Here is a 21,535-nt window from a genome sequence, read left to right on the forward strand (position 1 = left end):
CTGTAATGTGCCGCACACAGATCCCCCTGTAATGTCCCCACACAGATCCCCCTGTAATGTCCCCACACAGATCTCCCTGTAATGTGCTCCACACAGATCCCCCTGTAATGTGCCCCATACAGATCCCCCTGTAATGTGCCCCATATAGATCCCCCTGTAATGTGCCCCACACAGATCCCCCTGTAATGTGCCCCATACAGATCCCCCTGAAATGTGCCCCACACAGATCCCCCTGTAATGTTCCCCATACAGATCCTCCTGCAATGTGCCTCATACAGATCCCCCTGTAATGTCCCCACACAGATCCCCCTGTAATGTGCCGCATACAGATCCCCCTGTAATGTCCCCACACAGATCCCCCTGTAATGTGCCCCACACAGATCCCCCTGTAATGTCCCCACACAGATCTCCCTGTAATGTGCCCCACACAGATCCCCCTGTAATGTCCCCACACAGATCCCCCTGTAATGTCCCCACACAGATCCCCCTGTAATGTGCCCCACACAGATCCCCCTGTAATGTGCCCCATACAGATCCCCCTGTAATGTGCCCCACACAGATCCCCCTGTAATGTGCCCCATACAGATCCCCCTGTAATGTGCCCCACACAGATCCCCCTGTAATGTGCCCCATACAGATCCCCCTGTAATGTGCCCCACACAGATTCCCCTGTAATGTCCCCACACAGATCCCCCTGTAATGTCCCCACACAGATTCCCCTGTAATGTGCCCCACACAGATCCCCCTGTAATGTCCCCACACAGATCCCCCTGTAATGTCCCCACACAGATCTCCCTGTAATGTGCTCCACACAGATCCCCCTGTAATGTGCCCCATACAGATCCCCCTGTAATGTGCCCCACACAGATCCCCCTGTAATGTGCCCCATACAGATCCCCCTGTAATGTGCCCCATACAGATCCCCCTGTAATGTGCCCCATATAGATCCCCCTGTAATGTGCCCCATATAGATCCCCCTGTAATGTGCCCCATATAGATCCCCCTGTAATGTGCCCCACACAGATCCCCCTGTAATGTGCCCCACACAGATCCCCCTGTAATGTCCCCACACAGATCTCCCTGTAATGTGCCCCACACAGATCCCCCTGTAATGTGCCCCATACAGATCCCCCTGTAATGTGCCCCACACAGATCCCCCTGTAATGTTCCCCTTACAGATCCCCCTGTAATGTGCCCCACACAGATCCCCCTGTAATGTGCCCACACAGATCTCCCTGTAATGTGCTCCACACAGATCCCCCTGTTATGTGCCCCATACAGATCCCCCTGTAATGTGCCCCACACAGATCCCCCTGTAATGTTCCCCTTACAGATCCCCCTGTAATGTGCCCCACACAGATCTCCCTGTAATGTGCCCCACACAGATCCCCCTGTAATGTGCCCCATATATATCCCCCTGTAATGTCCCCACACAGATCTCCCTGTAATGTGCCCCATATATATCCCCCTGTAATGTCCCCACACAGATCCCCCTGTAATGTGCCTCATACAGATCCCCCTGTAATGTCCCCACACAGATCCCCCTGTAATGTCCCCACACAGATTCCCCTGTAATGTCCCCACACAGATCCCCCTGTAATGTGCCCCACACAGATCCCCCTCTAATGTTCCCCATACAGATCTCCCTGTAATGTGCCCCATACAGATCCCCCTGTAATGTCCCCCACACAGATCCCCCTGTAATGTGCCCCACACAGATCCCCCTGTAATGTCCCCACACAGATCCCCCTGTAATGTCCCCACACAGATCCCCCTGTAATGTCCCCCACACAGATCCCCCTGTAATGTCCCCACACAGATCCCCCTGTAATGTCCCCCACACAGATCCCCCTGTAATGTCCCCACACAGATCCCCCTGTAATGTGCCCTACACAGATCCCCCTGTAATGTGCCCATATAGATCCCCCTGTAATGTGCCCCACACAGATCCCCCTGTAATGTGCCCCACACAGATCCCCCTGTAATGTGCCCCACACAGATCCTCCTGTAATGTGCCCCATATATATCTCCCTGCTATGTGCCCCATATACATCTTCCTATGTTCTCCCTCTCACCTCACTCACTCCTGCAGATCCGTGCACTGCCGCCCCCTGCAGGTCTTGTGATCGTGACACAAGAAAACAGTGAACACTGTGCCTGTCTCATCACGATCTATGTCCAGAGGACTTGGATCGTGAAGAGAGAGAGAGAGAGAGACAGGAGATCCGGGGCACCGGCCAAAAGATCCGCAGCACGGGCCCCGGATCTTTTGACCTAGCAACGCCCCTGGGGTGACACAAGAGCTTACAGTCTATGAGGATGAGGGGGTGACACAAGAGCTTACAGTCTATGAGGATGAGGGATGACACAAGAGCTTACAGTCTATGAGGATGAGGGGGTGACACAAGAGCTTACAGTCTATGAGGATGAGGGAGTGACACAAGAGCTTACAGTCTATGAGAATGAGGGGTGACACAAGAGCTTACAGTATATGAGGATGAGGGGGTGACACAAGAGCTTACACATAGCTCCCAACCGTCCCGATTTTGACGGGACTTTCCCGTTTTTCGTACCTCTGCCCCGCGTCACGGGCAGCTATGAGATTGTCACGGATTCTCCCCCCAGGTCCCGCTGTGTCCCGGCGCTGTGTCCGCATAGTAAATACTTTGAAAGCCTGAACTCACAGTACAGAATGGCTTCTACAGACATCGGGAGGGAATCCTTTTCAGAGAAGTGTCGGGCTCAGCCAGAGAGCAGGGACCACGTCATCAGCTTCAGATCAGCATCTGTCCATATATGGTCACTGCATCTCCTAGGCTTCCCCAGAGCAGACATCGGGCAGGGAATCCTTTTCAGAGAAGTGTCGGCTGGAGAGCAGGGACCACGTCATCAGCTTCAGATCAGCATCTGTCCATATATGGTCACTGCATCTCCTAGGGCAGTGGTGGCGAACCTATGGCACGGGTGCCAGAGGTGGCACTCAGAGCCCTTTCTGTGGGCACCCAGGCCTTCACCCCAACACAGAGTTTGCCAGATAGTACTCAAGGCTTCCTCCTGTGGTCCAAGACAGCCCAGGACGTGCTATGCTCAGCAACATTTTAAAGCAAGAGCCTTGGCTCCCAGGACTACAGGAGTAGCCAGAAGGTGTGGATATAGATGGATTGTCATTGGAGCTCCTGCTCTGGATCCCCTGATTCTTCCTCTTCAGGGGATCCCTGGAGGAAAGCTTCAATCCAAATTTCTCCATCTTTATATTGTATTGGTGAACTCAGGACCCCAATACGATTAAAACCTGCGATTGAGCAGGGATCAATAAGTTACTGCTAAAATTGTCATGTTAGCACTTTGTGACATACAAGTGGGTTTTTGTTGTAGCTTGGGCACTCTGTCTCCAAAAGGTTCGCCATCACTGTCCTAGGGTTCCCCAGAGCAGACATCGGGCAGGGAATCCTTTTCAGAGAAGTGTCGGCTGGAGAGCAGGGACCACGTCATCAGGTCAGATCAGTATCTGTCCATATATGGTCACTGCATCTCCTAGGGTTCCCCAGAGCAGAGAATCCTTTTTAGAGAAGTGTCGGCTGGAGAGCAGGGCCCACGTCATCAGGTCAGATCAGCATCTGTCCATATAAGGTCTCCAGGGCTTCCCCAGACACAAGCTCTTTATATAATTAAATTAAATAAAGTTTTGGCCAGGCTGAGATTCGAACCTGGGACCCTCTGCACCAGAGACAGGAGCTTAACTAACTGAGCTATAAGCCCAGTGATACAGAGCTGAGGATTTCTGGTAACTAAGACATGTTATCAGCCAGTGTTACACTGTGACACAGACTAATGCACTGATATATAGAGAGGGATCTTCTCAGAGGTTATTATTGTCATTATTGAGACTATTATTATTATTATTATTATTATTATTATTATACATTTTATTATTTTTATTATTATGGAGATGATTATTAATAATGGTAAATAATAATAATCATCTCAATAATAATCTCCATAATAATAATAATAATAGTCTCAATAATTACAATAATCTGAGAAGATCCCTCCCTATATACCAAGGCAGTATATAGTCATAGTTCTTAGTTACCAAAATTCTCCACCTTGTTAATCACAGAGGTTATAGCTCAGTGGGTTGAGGTGCTGTGTTATTATTGTACATGGACACTGCAGGATCTGGGTTCAAATCCCAATGAGGATAATTTTTTTTTTTTTTATTGAGATGATTTTTATTATTTTAATATGGCTAAAATTTGGGGCGTGGCCAGGGAGTGATTGGGGGTGTGGCTTAGGGGGATCGCCGCGGCACGCTAAGCGTGCCGCCATTTTGTTCCTCTTTCCTTTTCACAAATGTTGGGAGGTATGCTTACAGTCTATGAGGATGAGGAGGTGACACAAGAGCTTACAGTCTATGAAGATGAGGGGGTGACACAAGAGCTTACAGTCTATGAGGATGAGGGGGTGACACAAGAGCTTACAGTCTATGAAGATGAGGGGGTGACACAAGAGCTTACAGTCTATGAGGATGAGGGGGTGACACAAGAGCTTACAGTCTATGAGGATGAGGGGGTGACACAAGAGCTTACAGTCTATGAGGATGAGGGGGTGACACAAGAGCTTACAGTCTATGAGGATGAGGGGGTGACACAACAGCTTACAGTCTATGAGGATGAGGGGGTGACACAAGAGCTTACAGTCTATGAGGATGAGGGGGTGACACAACAGCTTACAGTCTATGAGGATGAGAGGGTGACACAAGAGCTTACAGTCTATGAGGATGAGGGGGTGACACAAGAGCTTACAGTCTATGAGGATTAGGGGGTTACACAAGAGCTTACAGTCTATGAGGATGAGGGGGGACACAAGAGCTTACAGTCTATGAGGATGAGAGGGTGACACAAGAGCTTACAGTCTATGAGGATGAGGGGGTGACACAAGAGGTATAAGACTTTGTATAATGGTCTGGCCATTCTTTATAATAGAACAGAATAAAATAATTTAATAAATAAAAATTCTGCTACTTGAACCAACCATCAGCCGCATCTTATATACAATGTATACAATGTCTAATATCACTGGCAGGGGATCTTATATTGATAAATCTTTTTCATGGTCATAGTCAGGGCCCTAATATCTACAACTATGGGTGGATTTGTTGAGGTTCAGGGGCATGCCTCATTGGGTCTTGTTTCTGGTATCCCAATAAATTACAGCTAGTCCTGCAGATAGTCTAAAAGTAATAATTAGGTATTAGATGAGGGCCATTCAGAAAAAGGCTCCCAACAGCTTTGCTGGTATCCTCCAAGGATGTCCTCCTCCTCTCACCACCCAAGCAATACCTATGAATATCAAACACAAATGAATAGACACTCATCTATCCATTTATATGTAAATTTTGACTTTAGTCATGCCCTTGCCCTTGGGAGGCCATAGACACATAACTGTTTTACCTGCAGATTGTTTTGGCCCAAATTACCTACACTCAGTTTCATGGCAGATGAGTAAAATGTTATTGAAGGTCACTACTGACCCTGAGAGACTTCATTTAGAGCAGTATTGGACCAGTCAAAAATCCTTGAGTGGTCGGTGCTTCTTTTGCCCCAATTGAATTACCCCCTGAACCATGTATAACCTGATGAAAAGTCTACATTACAGCCCATCGTCTAATGTGACATAGATGTCTTCTCAAGTGAATGAGGAACCTTTGGAACCCTTTAGGAACTATGTCAGATGCCACACATCGAGACCAATTTCCATGTAGGACTGTGTTATGTTTATATGGAGATTTGCTAGATTAGTAGCGCTACTGTAAATACGACATGTACTGTGTACGGAGGTAAATCAGCTTCCGCACTTAAGTGTATGTTTGTTTTTTCCTAATTGTAGCAATCACTTGTAAGTACCTGACCTGCCTTTGTATTACGGGACTGATTAATTATACACGGCATACGGATATCAGCGCTATTATGACTCACACCTGCTTTAACAATACAGAAGGAAACGTTCCTTTAATAACAGGCTCTTTAAAAGGTAGAGGGATTTTAATGTCTACACTGGAGCTGAGAAGATGGTACCTCCACACCAAGTATCTTCAATATGTCACCAAAGGATAGGAGCGTACTGGTTTTTACCATTGATACTAAAGTGTTCCAAGAAACTGGCCACCAGCTCAGTAGACAGCAGCCACTGGTCAACTAGGATAGGAAAACTAAGATCAAGATCCATGGACCTATGGAGAAATAGACCAGACATTGGGCCAACAAACCAAAGAGAGCTGGGGTGTCAGACTTCAGGAAAAAAGGAACTTACAACTGCTTTCCACTGCATAGTACTTGTTGGCTTGTTGGGTTTGGATGAAGATTAGGCTCAATGTGGTGTTCAACCACAGAACATACCTGACTCATGAGGACATAGCAAGTGTTGACCCATCAGATATAAGAAGATGAGACAAAATAAAACACTATAATACCGCTTTGGTTAACCTTAGTTGATTTGATTCAAATGTATTTTGTTTGTAGTACGACTGGGTTCAATGTAGTTGGTTTTCTACTTAAGAAAGTACCCAATTTTCCCTCCAAAAACATTTCTAGAATCAGTTGTATGTGTTTCAGATAACTTGGAAGCAAGAAATAACTTCTTAGAAATCCGTTCATGACTACTTTCTTTTTAGGTCCTTTGACCTGCTGGCCATCACTGAAACATGGATCCAACAGGGTGACTCTGCCTCTCTCGCTGCTTTGTCTTATGGCGGCTTACACCTTTCTCACTGCTCCAGACTTGAGAATATGGCAGGGAGGAGTGCTAGGCATACACCTCTCTCTCAATGCATTTTCCAGATCATTCCTTTGTACCCTCTCTCACTTTCCCATCGTTTGAGTTCCACACCCTCAGAATTTTCTACTCTTACTCTCTTTGTGTGGCTATGGTATACTGTCCTCCTGGCTCCCCCTTCCAGTTTCTTGACCCCTTTGCCTCATGGGCCTCTCACTTTCTATCCATTGAAATTCCAACCATCATCATGGGAGACTTTAATATTAATAGCTGTGCACCGAAGATATGCAGATAGGAGGATCAAAGAGGCTACTGGGGCGTGGAGTTGCCGTGCTGTGTAGCCTCAGCTCTGGCTACTCCACGCCCCAGTACCCTCTTTAGAAAATTAGCATATTAGGGCAATAAAAGTTAGAAAAAGATACAGGGGACATGAGGATTAGCCCTTAAAAGAGCGTTCCTCATGTACAATAGAGCCACCTACCACCCGATCTACCTTAATAGGTAGATCCGTGGTGGTAGCTTTCTTTAATGATTGTCTCTCCTTCATCTCTAACATCATGTCCTATATCGCCTTGAAAGTTTATCTTTCTGACTGAACTTCTTGTCTTTCCACCATTTACTAACTGACCCAACCCTGACCTCTTCATGTCGGTCTGTGGGATCCAGGGCCGGATCATAGGCGGGGCTCCCGGGGCTCGAGCCCCGGGGCCCCCACCATCTTGCCCCCCCAGGGGGCCCCCACCAGATAGCACCCCCGTGCCTCACTTCCTGAGCAAAATCTCCCTGAAGCCCGGCCGCGGAACAAGAGACTACCACCTGCCCGCCCCCCCAGCACAGGTCACCGCCTCCCCAGCACAAGTCACCGCCTCCCCACCCACACATCCGCTTGCATGGTCGACCGCCCCCGGCTATTCCCCTGCAAGGCCGAGCCACACACCCCCGGCACAGTTGACCGCCTCCACGCCCGCATAGCCGGACCACCATGCAGCCCCGCTAGTACTCATGCCGCCCCTGCGCGAAAAAGCACCCGCCCTCCGCAACTCCTAGCCTCCGCCGCCGGAAAACGCACACGTCCGAACACGGACCCCCCATTCTTCCCCCCGGCCGCACAAGCAATAGCACTCCCGGCGCCACCCGCAACTCCTCCCCACGCTGGAAAAAGCACCTGCCCGAACACCGCCCCGGCCGAACAAGCAACCCCGCTAGTACTCCCATTGAGCCGTCCTCCGCTCCACGCGCCCCCCCGCCGGAACATCCAGCCATCCTCCGCTCAGAAGGCCCCCCCCCGCTGGAGCATCGAGCCGTCCTCCGCTCCACGCGCCCCCCCCCCCAATCGCTGGAACATCGAGCCGTCCTCCGCTCAGAAGGCTCACCCCCCCCCCCCGCTGGAACATCGAGCCGACCTCCGCTCCACGCGAAACCCCCCCCCCCCGATCCGCCCCCCCCCCCCCCCCGCTGCCAGAGCAAGAAGTCGTCTCCGTTACAATACCCCCCCCCCCCCCGAGCAAGCTGTCATCCTCCGCACGGCCCCCGATGCCAGCCCTACCCCCTACTGTCTATATATTTATATACTGTGTATATATGATTCTACTGTGTATATAAAGTGTATATTTGTATATACTGTGTATATGTGTATATATGCATCTACTGTGTATATAAAGTGTATATTTGTATATACTGTGTATATGTGTATATATGCATCTACTGTGTATATATGTAAATACTGTGTATAGATGAATATACTGTATTTATACACGCATATATTTGTACAAGCATATATATGTGCACATTTAAATATATGCACATATATATAGATATGTATATATGATGTATGTTTATGTTTATATGCTGTGTATATGGTATGTATGTATATGCTCTGTATACTGAATGTGTGTGTGTGTAAATGCTGTATATACTGAATGTGCGTGTATTTGCTGTATGTGTGTATATTCTGTATGTATATGCAGCATGTGTGTATATGGTGTTTTTATACTGCATGTATATGTATATATGGTCAGTGTATACTGTATGTGTGTATATACCGTATATACTCGTGTATAAGCCGAGTTTTTCAGCACAAAAAATGTGCTGAAAAACGTCCCCTCAGCTTATACACGAGTCAATAAATTGACTAAAAAAATAATAAACTTATATACTCACCCTCCGGTGGCCCCGATGCGCATCGCTGCTCCCCCGATGTCATCGCGGCTCCTCTTCTGGCTTCCCGGCTGTTCTTCCTTCAGCGTGCTGGGCGCCGCCATGCTCTTCTCGCGGGCGGCGCCTAGTATGACATCAGCAGCGGCGCGTCATACTAGGCGCCGCCCGCGAGAAGAACAAGACGGCGCACAGCAAGCTGAAGCAAGAATAGGAGCCGCGATGACATCGGGGGAGCAGCGCTGCGCATCGGGGCGCACGATGAGTATATAACTTTATTTTTTTATTCTGCTGGGGGCACGGCTCTATACTACTGGGGGCACGGCTGTGCTGTATACTACTGGGGGCACGGCTGTGCTGTATACTACTGGGGGCACGGCTGTGCTGTATACTACTGGGGGCACGGCTGTGCTGTATACTACTGGGGGCACGGCTGTGCTGTATACTACTGGGGGCACGGCTGTGCTGTATACTACTGGGGGCACGGCTGTGCTGTATACTACTGGGGGCACGGCTGTGCTGTATACTACTGGGGGCACGGCTGTGCTGTATACTACTGGGGGCTGGCTGGCTATATACTGGGGGGTCTGTGACCAATGCATTTCCCACCCTCGGCTTATACTCGAGTCAATAGGTTTTCCCAGTTTTTTGTGGTAAAATTAGGGGTCTCGGCTTATACTCGGGTCGGCTTATACTCGAGTAAATACAGTATATATATTGTATATAATGTGTATGCCGTATGTGTGATATATATATACTGTATGTGTGTATATACTTTATGAGTTTGTGTATACTCTGTATATTAGTGTATAAATGTATATGGGTACATAAATGTGTGTGTATACTTGTATATATATGGGTGCAAGCATACCAGTGTAGAACTTTATGTGTGTATATATAAAGGTGTGGATATATCAGTGTATAAATGTGTGTAATTGTATAAACTGCGGGACTGGATGTCTGGTAGGGGTGAAGGTAGATACGATGTGTTACTGGGGGTGAGACGGCTGTATGTAGCTGTGTTACTGGGGGTGAGGCGGCTGTATGTAGCTGTGTTACTGGGGGTGAGGCGGCTGTATGTAGCTGTGTTACTGGGGATGAGGCGGCTGTGTATAGCTGTGTTACTGGGGGTGAGGCGGCTGTGTGTAGCTGTGTTACTGGGGGTGAGGCGGCTGTGTGTAGCTGTGTTACTGGGGGTGAGGCGGCTGTATGTAGCTGTATTACTGGGGGTGAGGCGGCTGTATGTAGCTATGTTACTGGGGGCCAGGCGGCTGTGTGTAGCTGTGTTACTGGGGGCCAGGTTGCTGTATGTAGTTGTTTTACTGGGGATGAGGCGGCTGTATGTAGCTGTGTTACTGGGGGTGAGGCGGCTGTGTGTAGCTGTGTTACTGGGGGCGAAGCGGCTGTATGTAGCTGTGTTACTGGAGATGAGGCGGCTGTATGTAGCTGTGTTACTGGGGATGAGGCGGCTGTATGTAGCTGTGTTACTGGGGACGAGGCGGCTGTATGTAGCTGTGTTACTGGGGGCCAGGCGGCTGTATGTAGCTGTGTTACTGGGGGTGAGGCGGCTGTATGTAGCTGTGTTACTGGGGATGAGGCGGCTGTGTATAGCTGTGTTACGGGGGGTGAGGTGGCTGTGTGTAGCTGTGTTACTGGGGGTGAGGCGGCTGTGTGTAGCTGTGTTACTGGGGGTGAGGCGGCTGTATGTAGCTGTGTTACTGGGGGGTGAGGCGGCTGTATGTAGCTATGTTACTGGGGTACAGGCGGCTGTATATAGCTGTGTTACTGGGGGCCAGGCGGCTGTGTGTAGCTGTGTTACTGGGTGCGAGGCGGCTGTATGTAGCTGTGTTACTGGGGGCAAGGCGGCTGTATGTAGCTGTGTTACTGGGGGTGAGGTGGCTGTATGTAGCTGTGTTACTGGGGGTGAGGCGGCTGTATGTAGCTTGTTTACTGGGGGTGAGGCGGCTGTATGTAGCTGTGTTACTGGGGACGAGGCGGCTGTATGTAGCTGTGTTACTGGGGGCCAGGCGGCTGTATGTAGCTGTGTTACTGGGTGCGAGGCGGCTGTGTGTAGCTGTGTTACTGGGTGCGAGGCGGCTGTATGTAGCTGTGTTACTGGGTGCGAGGCGGCTGTATGTAGATGTGTTACTGGGGGAGAGGCGGCTGTATGTAGATGTGTTACTGGGGGAGAGGCGGCTGTATGTAGCTGTGTTACTGGGGGTGAGGCGGCTGTATGTAGCTGTGTTACTGGGGTTGAGGCGGCTGTATGTAGCTGTGTTACTGGGGGCGAGGCGGCTGTATGTAGCTGTGTTACTGGGGACGAGGCGGCTGTATGTAGCTGTGTTACTGGGGGTGAGGTGGCTGTATGTAGCTGTGTTACTGGGGGTGAGGCGGCTGTATGTAGCTTGTTTACTGGGGGTGAGGCGGCTGTATGTAGCTGTGTTACTGGGGACGAGGCGGCTGTATGTAGCTGTGTTACTGGGGGCCAGGCGGCTGTATGTAGCTGTGTTACTGGGTGCGAGGCGGCTGTGTGTAGCTGTGTTACTGGGTGCGAGGCGGCTGTATGTAGCTGTGTTACTGGGTGCGAGGCGGCTGTATGTAGATGTGTTACTGGGGGAGAGGCGGCTGTATGTAGATGTGTTACTGGGGGAGAGGCGGCTGTATGTAGCTGTGTTACTGGGGGTGAGGCGGCTGTATGTAGCTGTGTTACTGGGGTTGAGGCGGCTGTATGTAGCTGTGTTACTGGGGGCGAGGCGGCTGTATGTAGCTGTGTTACTGGGGACGAGGCGGCTGTATGTAGCTGTGTTACTGGGGGTGAGGCGGCTGTATGTAGCTGTGTTACTGGCGGCGAGGCGGCTGTATGTCGCTGTGTTACTGGGGGCGAGGCGGCTGTATGTAGCTGTGTTACTGGGGACGAGGCGGCTGTATGTAGCTGTGTTACTGGGGGTGAGGCAGTTGTATGTAGCTGTGTTACTGTGGGCGAGGTGCTGTATGTAGCTGTGTTACTGGGGGCGAGGCGGCTGTATGTAGCTGTGTTACTGGGGACGAGGCGGCTGTATGTAGCAGTGTTACTGCGGGGATAGTGGATAGTGAGCAGGAGGACGTGTATGCACGCTGCACTGAGTGGGGGCCTCCACCAGATTTTGCGCCCAGGGGCCCCCACCAACCTTAATCCGGCCCTGGTGGGATCCCTCCGCTGCCTTGAAGTTGTGCTGGACTCCGATTTCTCCTTCGCATCGCTTATTTGATCTCTTGCTGCATGCATCTCAGAAACATCTCCAGAATTGGCCAATTTCTTACAATTGAAACCTCTCAAATGCTATTTGTTGCTTTTATTCACTCTCGACTAGACCACTGTAACTCACTACTAATCGGTCTTCCACTCACTAAACTCTCTCCTCTACAATCTATTCTTAATGCAGCAGCCAGGCTCGTCTTTCAGATCAAACGCTACACGGATGCCTCCAATCTGTGCCAGTCACTGCACTGGCTGCCTGTCTACTTCTGTATTTACTTTAAAATAATAACCGTGTAAGCTAGAAAAAAGTGGGGTATAAGTATATGTACTACATCTGAAGTTGAGTAATTTGAATTTCAAGAGAGAAAGCAGATGTAATTTCAAAATTATAGATAAATTTTATTAGAGTTCAACAATACATAAATAAAAACATTTAAAAACCCACAAAACGGGTCAAAACTCAGGTCCCCCAGTATTCGAGTATTACAAAAATTCATAATTTTATAATAAATATTTAGTCATGCTATGGCGTATTTAGAACAAATAAAGTGCATTAAGTCATATAGGGTATCACATAATAGTTAAAGTGCAAAGTAGAATGGTTAAAGCAGTTTAAGTGCAAAAAATATAGGTACTAAAGTGCAATAGCAAAAACAAGTATTACAAAGAGGTATTACCAGTCATCTAGATCCTGGGGGAGGAGGTAGGAATGCCCCACGCGTATCGCCCGCTAAACGGGCTTCCTCAGGGGATACAGTACCCAAATACATCCTCCACCTTTTATACCTGTGTTTGCTCTGATGGGACGCGGCTAGTGGGACGCGATGCGCTGACTTCCGGTCTAAACCGGAAGTACGTCATACCCAGAATGCATTGCGTGCGTTTCAATTACAAGGAAGTATGTGTAAAGGGGTTGTCCCGATGCATTCCAGCATCGTATTGTGGAGCTGTCAATCAGTTCCAGTGACAGCTAGTGAGAGATTATCAAATTTTATGCAAGCATGCTTAGATCTAAAACGAACTTGTCTATTAAAAAGAAAAGGTAAGTAAATAGACGAAAGTGTGCAATTAATAAAGAAACCTGTCAGGGTAAGACATATTAATAATTCATAGTCTCTTAATAGAAAAGATTAACACAATTTATCCATGATTTTGTGATTCCAGGTGATGTCAGTGATGCATCCAATCTCTGCTAAATATTTTTACCTATAAAAAAGTGGATTAAAATCATCATTAGTTAATATCAGACAAAATTTGTATCGATTATTATCCGATAAATAGTTGTAACAAACGCATATGCATATATAAGAAAGTGGTAGACTAAGATCATCTTAAGGTATTGTCAAACAAAATTTATATCAATTATTATCAGATAAATCCTAATAGCAAGCGCAAATGAATCAGAGAGAAGGGGGGGGGGAGGGAAAAGGGGGGGGGAGGGGAAGAGGGGGGGGAAGGGGAGGGGCTAGCCTAAGTCCCATCAGAGTAAGCTTTAAAAACATAGAACGAATATAATAGTATATATAACAACAGTAATCATAATTTAGTCATAAGTATTCAAAACTAATGTATTTGAGAGTAGGTTGGTCACGGATATCAATGAGGCATGTATAGAGAAGGTTTGCCCATATATTTAAGGTGCATGGCCTTAATAGAGTTCATGTACATGAATTGATTCCTCCAAGCGAATGGAATTACTGGTGCATGGTATTAAGGGACATCAAATAGATCATATGATTCATTCAGATATTGTTTTCTTGAGGCGCAGGAAAAGTTCGTAAGGAATGGGAAATACAGGTCGTCATCGGCAATCCTTATGGAAGTGCATCTCGGTCCCCGTCTTTTGTTTCTTCAAATAGTGTACTGTAAATAAGTGATTAAGTGAAGAAGGATCGCACAAATAATAAACTACGTGTAGTGATTCAGATCTGTAAGAAGAAAAAAACGTGTTAGTGATCAAAAAACTTTTATATACATAGTGATATGGGGCCCAATATACACAACAATATTCTTTAAGGGGTCCTAGTGGGAAAAATGTGGGAGAAAGACCCAAGAGAGGGTTGAGAAGTGTATAAGTGTCAGGCTAGTGAATTCTAGCAGAAATTGAGCAGTGTGAAAAGAAAGGATGAGGTGAAGTGTTGTTTCGGTGTATGAATAGTTACTAAGTATATATAGTGAAAATCCTATTATTTGTACGAAATTGTTATTGCTTATAATGACCTGTAAAAAGTAGCTCCTCATTCAATCCCCTTGGTGCAGTCGTGTCCAGTCTGTATATCCATCTGGACTCTTTCCGTAGTAGATGGGGGACTAGATTTCCTCCTCTGATGTTCTGCGTGACTTTCTCTAAACCTACAACCTTAAGACCCCGCGTACGGCCGTTATGATGTTGAAGAAAGTGTGAGGCCACCGAGGTGAGTGTCTTTCCTTTCTGCATGTCTGATCTTGCTGTGTTAATTGTTGAGAGATGTTGTTGACATCTTTTTCTCAATTCCTGGGTGGTTTGACCTATATACACTTTTGAACATGGACATATTAGGGCGTATATGACGCCCTTCGTTTTGCAGTGAATGAATTCCCGAATTTGGTATCTGTCATGACGGACTGGATCCACAAATTCTTTTGTTCTGTTCATGTAAGGACAAATCGAACACTCCCCGCACGGGAAAGAGCCCTGCAGTCGAGTACCTCTTCCCAAGGAAGGATTGGTCCGTTGGAAATGACTTGATGTAAGTAGGTCTTTTAGATTTTTTGAGCGTCGCGCTGTTAGAGGTGGCCTTTCACTGAGGAAGGGTGTGAGTCTAAGATCACTTTGTAAAATGCGCCAATTCTTTCCCAGTATGGTGCGAACATCATTCCACTGATTGTTAAATGTGGTTATTATGCGTGGCTTCGAATCTGAGGGGCGGGTTTTAGTTTGTAGCAATGTTTTCCGATCATTGTTCTTTGCCCGTGTGAACGATTTAGAGATCACCTTATGGGGATATCCCCTATCTTTGAAACGGGTGGTTAAATCCTTTGCATGGTCCTTAAAGTCCGAATCAGTACTGCAGTTCCTTTTCACTCTGTAAAATTGTCCGGTTGGAATTCCATTCCTGAGGTGGTGAGGATGGAAACTAGAGTAATGGAGAAGGTTGTTGGTGGAGGTTTCCTTTCTGTGGAGTGTGGTGGTCAAAGTAGGGCGTGTGTTCAGGATCTTAATGTCTAAAAATTCCACCGACCTGTCTGATAGATGCGAAGTAAGTTTGATGTGCCATGGGTTGATGTTCAAGTCCCGGATAAAATCTTGGCAGTCCTCCATCGTCCCTGTCCATAGAAACAGGATATCATCTATGAAACGAGACCAGCACATCACCCTACTTTGAAAGATGTTTGAGCGATATACCACGTTTTCTTCCCACCACCCCAGGAATAAGTTTGCGTATGAGGGCGCGCACTTGGCCCCCATGGCAGTGCCAGAGATTTGTTTATAAAAGACACGATCGAACACAAAATAATTTTGGTGTAAAATCAGTGACAGAAGGTCCAGAAGAAATGAATCGTGCCTTCTGTCCATAGACCATTGTTTGTCTAAAAAATAAGAAACTGCCTCAATACCTGTTTTATGTTCGATTATCGTGTACAAGGCTTCTACGTCCAAGGTTACCAGGATGGCGGGGGTCGTAATTTGCAAGTTGTCAATCTTTTGTATGAGATGCGTGGTATCTCTTATATATGAAGCCAATCTGTGGACCAAAGGTTGCAGGTAAAAGTCAAGATATGTGCAAAGTTTTTCATTTAGCCCACCAATCCCCGAGACTATTGGGCGTCCAGGCGGTTTTTCCAGGGATTTATGGACTAATATTATTAAAATAATAACCCTCATCCACAAAGCTCTGCATAATGCTGCACCTCCCTATCTCTCTTCTCTCATCTCAGTCTATCGCCTTTCTCATGCTCTTCGATCTGCCAGTGATATTAGATTATTCATAGCCTTTAAGCTCTTGTGTCACCCCCTCCTCCTCATAGACTGTAAGCTCTTGTGTCACCCCCTCATCCTCATAGACTGTAAGCTCTTGTGTCACCCCCTCATCCTCATAGACTGTAAGCTCTTGTGTCACCCCCTCATTCTCATAGACTGTAAGCTCTTGTGTCACCCCCTCATCCTCATAGACCGTAAGCTCTTGTGTCACCCCCTCATCCTCATAGACTGCAAGCTGTTGTGTCACCTCCTCATCCTCATAGACTGTAAGTTCTTGTGTCACCCCCTCATTCTCATAGACTGTAAGCTCTTGTGTCACCCCCTTATCCTCATAGACTGTAAGCTCTTGTGTCTCCCCCTCATCCTCATAGACCGTAAGCTCTTGTGTCACCCCCTTATCCTCATACACTGTAAGCTCTTGTGTCACCCCCTCATCCTCATAGACTGTAAGCTCTTGTGTCACCCCCTCATCCTCATAGACTGTAAGCTCTTGTCAGCAGGACCCTCACTATTATTGTCCCAGATGACTGCTTGTACTCAGTATTTACTACGAAATATGATGGCGCTATATAAATAATAATAATATTATTGGTAGTCTGAACAAGGTACCAAAAAATGACATGGCACCAGATACTTTTTAATACTTTTTTGGCTGTGGAAATGCAATATGAGCGGTTAGAGACTAGCTAAAGTTGACCTAGATGTGTGCATTGAAGAAGTAACTTTTTTACCTTGTCTAAAGTATGTATAAAAAGTACCCGCTTCTAATACTTTTGGCAGTAGAAAAGTGATAAATGAAGTCAAGTCTACCAAAGGAGATGAGGTACCATGTGGTAGAAAAGGAACTAGGTAATGAACAGGACTTGGGTTAAAACCCAATGGATACAACATATGAGGACAAAAGAGTGTTTTTGTTCTTTTTTTATCGCTTTTGAAGTTGCCTTACTTTCCTCCCATAGTAATATCCAAAAAATGACCTATTTTTTAATATAATTTACTATTACCAAATAATATTTTTCACAAATACTATGATACTATGTGAATACCAAACCAACACAAAATATCTGATTTGTTGAGCTTGTGTTGGACCGGTATGTATGTAAACATGCTATAAAATTATTTTGTAATCAACTACAAAAATGGTATTTTAGAAACTTTTCCATTTCTGAACGAACTTTCAACAGATGGCGGAGACTTGACAGACGGTAAACCGGAGTAGGTTGCCGATAACAGGAAATCTTATATGTTTTGGAAACTTCTCAAGTAGAAGATTTTCAGTTTCGTCAAGGTACATAGCATAAATGTAAGGATACACAATACTGGAAAGACATATGTCTCCAAACAAGGAGGAGGGTAAACAATGGTTGCACATCTAAGAACAAAATCTATTTCATATAAGGAAATCGGTGGCTTGATATGCAGAATTAAATAGGTTTACTCAGAAACAGCAGCATATATACACTCACCGGCCACTTTATTAGGTACACCATGCTAGTAACAGGTTGGACCCCCTTTTGCCTTCAGAACTGCCTCAATTCTTCGTAGGATAGATTCCACAAGGTGCTGGAAGCTCCTCAGAGATTCTGGTCCATATTGACATGATGGCATCACACAGTTGCCGCAGATTTGTTGGCTGCACATCCATGATGCGAATCTCCCGTTCCACCACATCCCAAAGATGCTCTATTGGATTGAGATCTGGTGACTGTGGAGGCCATTTGTGTCCAGTGACCTCATTGTCATGTTCAAGAAACAAGTCTGAGATGATTCCAGCTTTATGACATGGCGCATTATCCTGCTGAAAGTAGCCATCAGATGTTACAGGGTACATTGTGGTCATAAAGGGATGGACATGGTCAGCAACAATACTCAGGTAGGCTGTGGCGTTGCAACGATGCTCAATTGGTACCAAGGGGCCCAAAGAGTGCCAAGAAAATATTCCCCACACCATGACACCACCACCATCAGCCTGAACCATTGATACAAGGCAGGATGGATCCATGCTTTCATGTTGTTGACGCCAAATTCTGACCCTACCATCCGAATGTCGCAGCAGAAATCGAGACTCATCAGACCAGGCAACGTTTTTCCAATCTTCTACTGTCCAATTTCGATGAGCTTGTGCAAATTGTAGCCTCAGTTTCCTGTTCTTAGCTGAAACGAGTGGCACCCGGTGTGGTCTTCTGCTGCTGTAGCCCATCTGCCTCAAAGTTCGATGTACTGTGCGTTCAGAGATGCTCTTTTGCCTACCTTGGTTGTAACGGGTGGCGATTTGAGTCACTGTTGCCTTTCTATCAGCTCGAACCAGTCTGCCCATTCTCCTCTGACATCTGGCATCAACAAGGCATTTCCGCCCACAGAACTGCCGCTCACTGGATGTTTTTTCTTTTTCGGACCATTCTCTGTAAACCCTAGAGATGGTTGTGCGTGAAAATCCCAGTAGATCAGCAGTTTCTGAAATACTCAGACCAGCCCTTCTGGCACCAACAACCATGCCACGTTCAAAGGCCTCAAATCACCTTTCTTCCCCATACTGATGCTCGGTTTGAACTGCAGGAGATTGTCTTGACCATGTCTACATGCCTAAATGCACTGAGTTGCCGCCATGTGATTGGCTGATTAGAAATTAAGTGTTAACGAGAAGTTGGACAGGTGTACCTAATAAAGTGGCCGGTGAGTGTATATATAGATAGATAGATAGATGAATATCGCATCTCAAGGTGACCAGCTGCCAGGATTCCCCAGGATCGGTTGAATAGGGGACTTCTGACATTGGCTCATCCTTGGAGCCTTTCTAGGAAGAAGTGGGTATCAAGCTCCGAGTCGGTGAAGGATGACTTGTGGTCCGCCATATTGCCAATCTCAGAGGCTCCAGGCGAGTCTGGTAACGGCTGACAAGCAGCCCCCCTTTCAGCTGTTAGCAGGGGGTACAGATAGTGTTATATCTTTCTGCAATTTTCAGATTTTTGTGGTCGTCCACTAAAGGGATTTACTTTGGCCTTCACTTTGGCCTCTATTGCTCTACTGAGTCAACAACTTTTCACACTTTTTATAATCTTAGGAAACAAAAGGAAAACTTACATATCTTAATAGTAATAGTAAAAGTAATGGGTGAGAATAATCATGGACATGGACATACCCAGGACATGGCCAACATCCTAAAAGCCACCATTTTAGATCAAAGAATAGATTTTTCCACTGGAGATTTGGTCATGTATTGTCTCATGTATTGCCGCTCCTGGGGCTCATTTACTAAGGGTCTGCGACTATTTCTGTGTTGCGCCACATTTAATAGGGGTTTTTGGCGCACGTGATCAGATTTTGGCACATCGCCACCGGCTTTCACGTAACACAAATCAGGGGAGGGGGGGTTTGGCCGTTGGACAATCCGATGGATTCGGACAACACGCAGGATTTAACATCGCAAATTGTGTTTCAAGACATGCACTCACATGCACCGGGAAGAAGACCGTGAACTCCGGCAGGCTTGAGCGGGAGTAAATGTGCCCCATTGTCTTCCCTACTCTTGTGGTTCACACAGATTGTTGTAACATGACCAACTTGACCTTGATCCAACATGACAGAAAGTGTGGAGGGGGAGGGAGATGCATGAAAGGGGAGGACAGTAAACTGACACAGGCACAAAGGCTGCAGCTACCACCTCCCCTGGGACTCACCACATGCTGCTGGTAGGGAGTCAGGTAATGTGAAATAAACTTTTCCAAAGTACTAAAATGATTCAGAATGCTGAGAAAAATCCCAGTTTTTAACCCAGTGATACAATAAACCTTTGACCACAGATTCCTGTATATATACGGTGAACACTTCTAGGTTGGTTATGATGCTCACATTATCAGATGTGTTTGTTGGCTCTGACATTCTGAAGTTCGTTATAAAATTAAAGCTGACTCAATTAACTTTCCGTCATCTCGATACTCACTTAATGCATTCTGTTAAATCCTGTGACATTTTGTTAGTTTATGAAAAAGAAAAAAATAAACCAGAAGGCAGCAATGAAATCTCGGGGCTATAGTTACTCCAGCCTCGCTGATATCAAGTGCTAGGTAACATTTCATTACTACTTTGCCTCTGAACAGCTCTATCAAACATCAAGATATAATATAAATGTGTTATCAACAATTGGGCCCCCAGGAATCAAGTAAAGTGGAGCCACCATCTTACTGTCATAGACAAATTTTGCAACATATAAAAAATATAATAGGAAGTGATCAAAAGGTTGCACGGTCCTTAAAAAGGTAGCAATGAAAACATCATCTCATCCTGCAAAAAATAACACTAGAAATTTAGTATGCCTGTGATTGTACCGCCCCAAAAAAATAAAGGGGACAGGTCTTTTGGGGTGCACAGGGATAACCATGAAAACCAAACCCATAAGAAAATGGTGCAAATGTGTTTTTTACCAACTTCACTGCATTGGGGATTTTTTTCTTGCTTTCCAGTACACGGCATGGAATATTAAATACTGTCACTATGAAGTGCAGTTTGTTAAGCAAAAATCAAGCCCTCACACAGCTCTCTACATGGAAAAATAAAAAGTTATGGTTTTTTGAATGGGGGGAGGAAAAAATAAAAACGCTAAATCGAAAAAGTGCCTGGTCGTTAAGGCGTTAAGAAGTAAAATGTGTTTCAATGAGGTTTTGATCCGGTGATGGACTTCACCATTGAAGAATATTTCACTTCTTTAATTTTATAAACTTCTGGAACAGATATTTGACTAGGGATTGTGTTGCCCACGATCGGATTTTGGCACAGTAGCACAGGCTTTCATGCAACAGAAATCGGGGGGGCGGACGTCTGATGATCCGACTGATCGGACTCAGCGCGGGATTTAACTTTCAATTTGTGTCGCAAGACAATTCACTTACATGCACCAGGAAGAAGAAGGCGAGCTCCGGCAGACTTGAGCGGGGAAGCGACACATGCAGGATATCGGGCGCACGATCTTTATGAATCGCGGCAGATGTGCATTCCGGTCGGACAGTGCACTTTCGGGGGTCGCACAGGACGGATAAGTAAATGTGCCCCATTATGTCTCTGGTACCTCCGAATTTACCCGGATGCTTCTGTCCTGTGTCACATCATCAATAAACACGAGTGACCCAGTGCCACCGGCAGCCATGCCCCATCCATCACGCCACACCCGCCTTGTTTTACAGATGATAGGCTATGCTAAGGATCGTGAGCTGAACCGCGCCTTCACCATACTTTCCATCATTCTGGTAGAGGTTGATCGTGGCTTTATCTGTCCAGAGAATGTTCTTCTAGAACTGTACCGGATTGGTTGTTTTTCTGTTTTTGAGGCTTATGAGTGGCTTTCTCTGTGTATTTACTTATATGAAGTCTTGTCTTTATTGTAGATTTGGATATAGAGATGCCTTTATCCTGGA

This window comes from Engystomops pustulosus, chromosome 4 (assembly GCF_040894005.1).
Source record: "Engystomops pustulosus chromosome 4, aEngPut4.maternal, whole genome shotgun sequence".
Lineage (NCBI taxonomy): Eukaryota > Metazoa > Chordata > Amphibia > Anura > Leptodactylidae > Engystomops > Engystomops pustulosus.